The sequence below is a fragment of the Antechinus flavipes genome, chromosome 2 (genome assembly GCF_016432865.1).
Source record: "Antechinus flavipes isolate AdamAnt ecotype Samford, QLD, Australia chromosome 2, AdamAnt_v2, whole genome shotgun sequence".
In the NCBI taxonomy this organism is placed as follows: Eukaryota; Metazoa; Chordata; class Mammalia; order Dasyuromorphia; family Dasyuridae; genus Antechinus; species Antechinus flavipes.
The window spans coordinates 630,483,223-630,490,110 of NC_067399.1; positions in this window are offsets into that span (position 1 = coordinate 630,483,223).

Below are 6,888 nucleotides of genomic sequence, written 5' to 3' on the forward strand. Positions count from 1 at the left end.
CAGGAAAAGGAGAAGCCAGGAGGGACTCCAAGGCTCTCCCACCCTCATCTAACTGCTTTTCATGGTGTAACAAGGAGGAAGTGTGGTAGAGTGGGCATTATACCGGGCTTAGGAATTTGAAGGTTTCAATTAAAAATCTGTTCTCTGTCACCAACTGACTACGTGACCTTTGGCAAACCATTTTAAGTTTCCAGACTTCAGTTTCCTCATCTATAAAATTAGGTAGTTGGACTAGATAATAATTCAATTCAATTAAGCAAATGTTTGTTAAGTGCTTACTACATGCAAAGCACTCTGCTTTGCCCTAGGCATACTAAGCTACCTGGGGTCAAAGAGTTTGCATGTTGCCATGGAGCATACAACATGCAAAAACACACATAAAGTAAATAAGATGTCATTTCAAGAGGGGCAGAAAGCTAAGGATTGCAAAGATCAGGACAGGATTTATGGAGGAGGTGGTACCTGGGCTGTGCTTGAGAAAAGGCTTAGGTGAGAAAGGAGGGCATCTCAGACAAGATGAATGGATGACCTGTGCCCAGGAGAAAAGGTGGGAGACATTGGGACTCCAGGGACCTGGATTTTAGCCCTGGTTCTGTCACTAACTAGCCATGTGGCCCAGGGTAAGACATTCATTTCTCTACCTCCATTTTCTCCATCTGTAAATGGGCAGATGATAAAAGCCAGTCAGAGTACCCCTGGGATGGGTGGTGGGTAGGATAGATACTCTCTAGAACTGGAAAAATTATAGCCTGTAATTTTTCAGTGAAAAGCACTTCATCTGGGTGAAGAAAGGAGTCTGAAACTGGGCTGTGGAACAAAGCTGACTGTGTTCGTTTGTAGGGCTGCTCCTTGCAGTCAGCCAACACTTGTATTTGGGAGTGGGAAGAGGGAGGAAGGCTGGGGGAGTAGATCCGCTGAGTTCTACGTGATGGACTTGGTACATGTGTGTTTTTCCCTCTTGTTTCAGAGTTCCAGGATCATTTGTTTCCTTTGGCTTTCGAGGGATGACCATAAAAAATCGCCCAGACCCCCTCTTTCCCCTTCTCTTTAAAGCCCTCTCCCTTGTCTTGTGATACAAAGGCTGGTGATGGATAGAGCTCCCCCAAGAGCCCCACGGCACCCCCCTACCTCCCCACCCAGGATAAACAATGGGAGGGGGAGGGCATCTCTTCCACAGTCCCATTTAAGAGAATATGTGGAGGGTCATTTAATTTATAACACAAACATAAATCCAAGTTATGGCCCCGGCAGTGGGGGCTGTGGAGCTGGCGTGAAGAATGGGAGAGGGAAAAGGCAGTTCTGCTGCTTCCTTGCCTCCCTCTGGCTGGGCTCCCTGTGTCTCTGTAACCAACAGTCAGACAGATGTTGTGGTTTCTGTGGACAAAGAGGGGCAGAAGCTTGTTTTGGTGGGTGGAGCACTTGGGCCTGAAGAATACCAAATTGGGGGGCTCCAACTGTACCCCCCTTTGTCATTTCAGAAAGTCTTCCTTGAAGGACATCACTCTAGTGATGGTCTTTTATCCGAGGTCATGGGGCTTTTCCCTATCCTCCCCAAGGACCTTTCTGCTGATCTCATTATCATACTGGCCCTCCCTCCAGCTTTCCAGAGAACTTCCAGAGCCATGTTTGGTGAAGAATTCCATGAAGCCTCCTCCATCTTTCCTTCCCCAATCCCTTTTTTAAAAAATCTGCTCTTCACCTTCTACCAGTCACAAGGATTCAATGCTCAGACTGCACTCATCAACGTTAGACCTGAGATGCATTGTACCAGAGTAGCTACAACACCAGATCTGAAGTCAGGAAGACCTGAGTTTGACTTGTTCCTCAAATACTTATTAGCTCTTTAAATCTCATTTTTTATCATCAGTAAAGAGGAGATAACAACAGCATTAATTTCTAAAGATTTGCTATGAGGACCAAGTGTAATAATATGAAGGATTTTTGCAAACTCACTCAAAATTATAGCTCATAAAGCCCCAAGATTGTCTTTGCTTTTACTAACTTGTCAAAAGCTATATTAATTCAAAACAGACACAAAAAAATCAAACAGTCTAGCGAATAAAGTAACAATTTAAGTCTCTTGATGTACTACAATTCACCATACTTCCAATAGGGAGGACACACATGGAAAAAAGACAAATGGTTAGGGAACACTTTCAGGGCATATGTGGAAGGTTCACATAAGACCATGACATTGCCCACCTTTGACATTACAGAGGCTGCTTATGTACTACAACAGAGTAATTATGTTGTTGAGTATTATGTTTCTGCTCTCCTTTGGATAATATCTCAAATGGGCATGCTTCACCTACGGGTTTTTTCCACTTCTGTTTCTCACTGGACACTACTTTGTTTCTGCTGGGTATTTCCAACAGTTTCAATGTTACTGGGTTTCTTTTTTTGCTACTTACTGTTCTTTAGCTTTTCAGGTTTATCTTCTGGGCTCATTCTCATCTGGTAAGGGGCAGTGACTAGAAAGCCTCTTCCTAACAAGGTCAGATTAAAAGCTTTTCAGTCCCTGGCTGAAGGTAAAAGCCATTACATCTAGGTAAGGGCACACACAAAAAATCCAGCCTCAATGTGCTAAGCTAAAATTTTCTGTTATTTTGAATTTTGGAGTCTCATGCTACACAGACCACTCTCTGATTTAGGATTAGGAAATTCCTTATAACTCCTATTTATTCCCTAAGTGGGGTCTTGTGTCCTGAGGGAAAGACATATCTCCCAAACCTTATAGGAACTGTGGAAGCTATAGTTATTAGTTTTCAAAATGTTCTCTTATTCGTTTATACATGAAAATAATCAAGAACAAAAATCTAAGTTAAAATGGCAAAGTTACTGCTTTCAATTCACTTGCCCACATTCCTGCCTTTCAGTGAGAAAAAAATAAAACAAAACAAAACAAAACCTTTGACCACCACTAACTCTATCATTTACTGCACAACTACTCTTTCCCCAGCCTTCCTCCTTCTTTTCACCTAAACTCACGCTGTCCGTGGTAATAATAGTAAAGCAGTCATAACGGTAGTAGTTGTAGTGATGGTAGTGGTAAGAATAGTAGTACTAACAGTGGTAGTACTATTAGTACTAGTAGTGGTAGGAATAGCAATAGTAGTAATATTGATAGTAATAGTAATACTAGTAATATTGATAGTAATAGTAGTACTAGTAATAGAAAGAGTAGCAATAATGGTAGTGATAGTAATAGTTTTAGTGGTAGTAATAATAATGATAGCAATAGTAGTAGTAGTTGTAGTGGTAGTAGATGATACTAGTAGTAGTGGTGATAGTAATAATAGCAATAGTAGTAGTATTGTTTGTAACAGTAGTAACAGTGGTAGTAGTATTGATACTACTAGCAGTAAAAGTGATAGTAATAATAGTAATAGTAGTAGTATTGATTGTAACAGTAGTAACAGTCGTAGCAGCAGTAGCAATACTGCTAGTAGTTAGTGATAGTAATAATAGCAATAGTAGTAGAATTGATAGTAATAGTACTAGTAGTGGTAATATAAGGAATAACAATAATATTAATGATAGTGATAGGAGTAGTGGTAATAGCAATAATAGTGATAATAATAGTAATAGTTGTAGAGTAGTGATAGTAGTAGTAGTAAAGGTAATAATAGTAGTAACAATAGTAGCAATAGTAATAATAGCAATAGTAGTGATATTGATTATAACAGTAGTAACAGTGGTAGTAGTAGTAGCAATCTACTAGTAGTTAGTGATAGTAATAATAGTAATAGTAGTAGAATTGATAGTAATAGTACTAGTAGTGGTAATAGAAAGAGTAACAATAATAGTAGTAATAGTGATAGTAGTAGTGGTAGTAGAAGTAATAGTAGTAATAATTGTAATGGTCATAGAGTAGTGACAGTAGTAGTAGTAGGGATAATAATAGTAGTAACAATAGTAGTAATAGTTATAATAGCAATAGTTAGTAGTATTCATTGTAATGTAGTAACAGTGGTAGTTGTAGTAGTAGTAGTAGCAGCAGCAATAGTAATAGTAGCGATAGTAGTAGTATTGATGGTAATAGTAGTAGCAGCAACAATAGAAGTAGTAGTGACAATAATATTATTATTAGTAGTAATAGTAGCAGTGGTGGTGGTAGTAGTATTGACTCTGAAAGCAACACTGAACACAGTCGGTTTTGTTTCACAGCGCAACATCAGCTTCCTTTCTGCCCTTTGAGCTATTTTTTGGCTAGCCTTTCTGTTTCCCTCTGGGTCAAAGGCAGGGAGAAAAATACAAGCAGTATTTATTTCACATTATTTTTGTGAGGTTTCAATGAGATGATGTGTATAAATCATTTAGCAAACCTTAAAATACCCTAGAAATGTCAGCTTTTTTTAAAAATTAAATTTAGTTTTAAATTAAATTAAATTAATTAAAATTAAATTTAAAATAATTTTTATATAGATCTGTGATTTTGCTGATATATAGGGAATCCCTAATGAGGATTAGAGGCTTTTTTTCTACTAATGCTGACTGGTAACTTCTTGGGAACCTATTATATTAAAGTTTACAGAGTGCTTAACAAATATCATCTCAAGAGTGCAATGAAATCTTATTACAACCTCAGGACATAGGGACTATTATTATCCTCATTTTTTTTTCCTGAGGCAATTGGAGTTAAGTGACTTGTCCAGGGTCATCCTGGCTAGTAAGTATTAAGTGTCTGAGGGCAGATTTGAACTCAGATCCTCTTAACTTCAGGGCTATTACTCTAGCCACCTAGCTACCCCTATAATTCCCATTTTACAGATGAGAAAACCATGCTCAAGAGAGTTAAGTAGGGTCCCAGAGAGAGTGAGTGTCTGAGACTGGATTTGAATTCAGGTCTTTCCAACTAAGCCCAGCATTATAATTCCACAACACCCTGGATTTAGATTTTAGAAAGCTACTTGGCCCATGGAGAGATTAAGTTACTTGCTCAGAACTACATCAGAGGCAGCACTCTTTTGCTTTGCACTTGCTTTGCATCCCACATTCGGAGCCCCTTTAAAAGGAGGATTTTGATGATTATGTCCATGGGAGGAGCTCTGATTTGGGGCTAGGACAACAGACCCTAGGACCAGAATCTGCGACGAACTCCTGCTGTTCACAAAGGGTTTGTAATACATTAGACTTTAGAGAGCATTAAAGGTGATGGGTTTCCAAGTGTACATTCATTCATTCATTCATTCATTCATTCATCAGCAGTCCTTCATGGAGCACTGTGGTAGACACTGGGGGAGATAATAAAGATGAATGATGCTGGCCCTTGACAGTTTACAGTCAAGTTTTGAAGACAGGACTTAGAATCACAGATGATTAGAGATAGGTTTACTTAGACTTGTGATTTGTCATAAAAGAAATAACTCTTATGTTAAAAAAAAAACCCAGCATAAGGGATTCAAGTTAGACTAAAAGGAGAACTAACTGTGTACCTGCAGCTATTTTTTGGCGCTCACTGGGGGTGGGCCAGCACTTTCTTGAAAAAACAGGAGAAGATTTCTTTCCCTGGGGATCTGGAGCTGAAATTCAGAAAAGATGGATTGCTGCTCCGTGAGGAAGCTGGGGGCAGCTGAAGAATTCCTTGATGTTGGGGGTTGCTTACACAAGAAGAAAGGCCCTGGGACTGGAGGGGAAGGAGGGCTGGCTGCTGGCCACCTAGTCCAGAGGTGAGGAATCTGCTCTATTCAGCTAACTCCTGTTACAGAACCAGCTTGCAGACCTGGAGTGGGCCCCCCAGGAATTCCCCTTTACCCTGCCAGGGATTTTCCCTGAGCCAGAGGGTCCTGAGCTTTCACAGTTTAGGAAAGGCAGCTGAGGCCCTACCTTGACCTTTCCGATCAACCAATGCTCCTTTGGGCTCCCAAGCCTTTAATTCTCTTGCCAGCATTTCCATGGGCCTTCTAGAACTCCCTTCTGCTATCTCAGTTGCCTTAGAGACAGTATCAGCTCCCTGCTGTTTTCCCTACAGACTGGCCTCTTCTAGTCCTGGCTCCTTCCCTTCTTCCAGCAGTCATTATCTATCCCAAGGGCCCTGCAGAGGTGACCCCTGGGGAGCCAAGCTCCAGACATCCTGGAGTCCCCAGAAGAAAAACCTGAATTTAAACTGAACTAAACTAAACAGGCTGGAGTCACCTTTCCTCCCCCATTCTCCCCTCTTCTACATTCAATTCCTTTCTCTTCACTTGTCCCCCCTTCTCCATGTTTTCTCTTTCCTTTCTCCTGTTTTTTCCTCCACCTGGCTCCATACCTCTACTTCTCTCCTCCCATCCTTTCCCAAGCAACTGACAAATTCCATCACCTGGAAAAGAAAGTCCTCTTAGAGCAGGAAGCCCACCCCCACCTTTGCGTGCCCTCTGGCCAGGAAACAGCTTGGGGCCCTCAGTGGGTTTTTATGGGCCAGGCAGGTCTGCTTGTAATAGGATTGGACTGAACCAATGCCAAGATTTGGCCTTCCTGCCTGGGCCTGAGAGGGCAGGAAAATACCCTTCATTCCAGCTGCTAACTGGGCTGCTGGGATAGCGAGTTTTTGGATGACAGTCAGGCTCCAAAGAGATATTGACTTGCTAGAACAATGGACTGATTATAAGAAAATTAAATTTAATATGAATAAATACAAAGTCTAACACTTGGGTTAAAAAAAAACCACTTTATAAGTACAATGGGGAGGATGTAGGGAGATGCAGCTAGACGGCATTTCAGGTAAAGGATTCTGATCTAGGATTTAAGAGAACTTCAAATTCAATATGAATCAGGAGTTTGACAGAGCAACAACAACTAAAATTAATGGCATGCTAAACTGCATTGAGAGATAGAGTGTCTTAAGCAAGGGAGGTAATCACTTCTGAGTCCTCTAGTCAGATTAGATCTGAAGTATTATGTTCATTT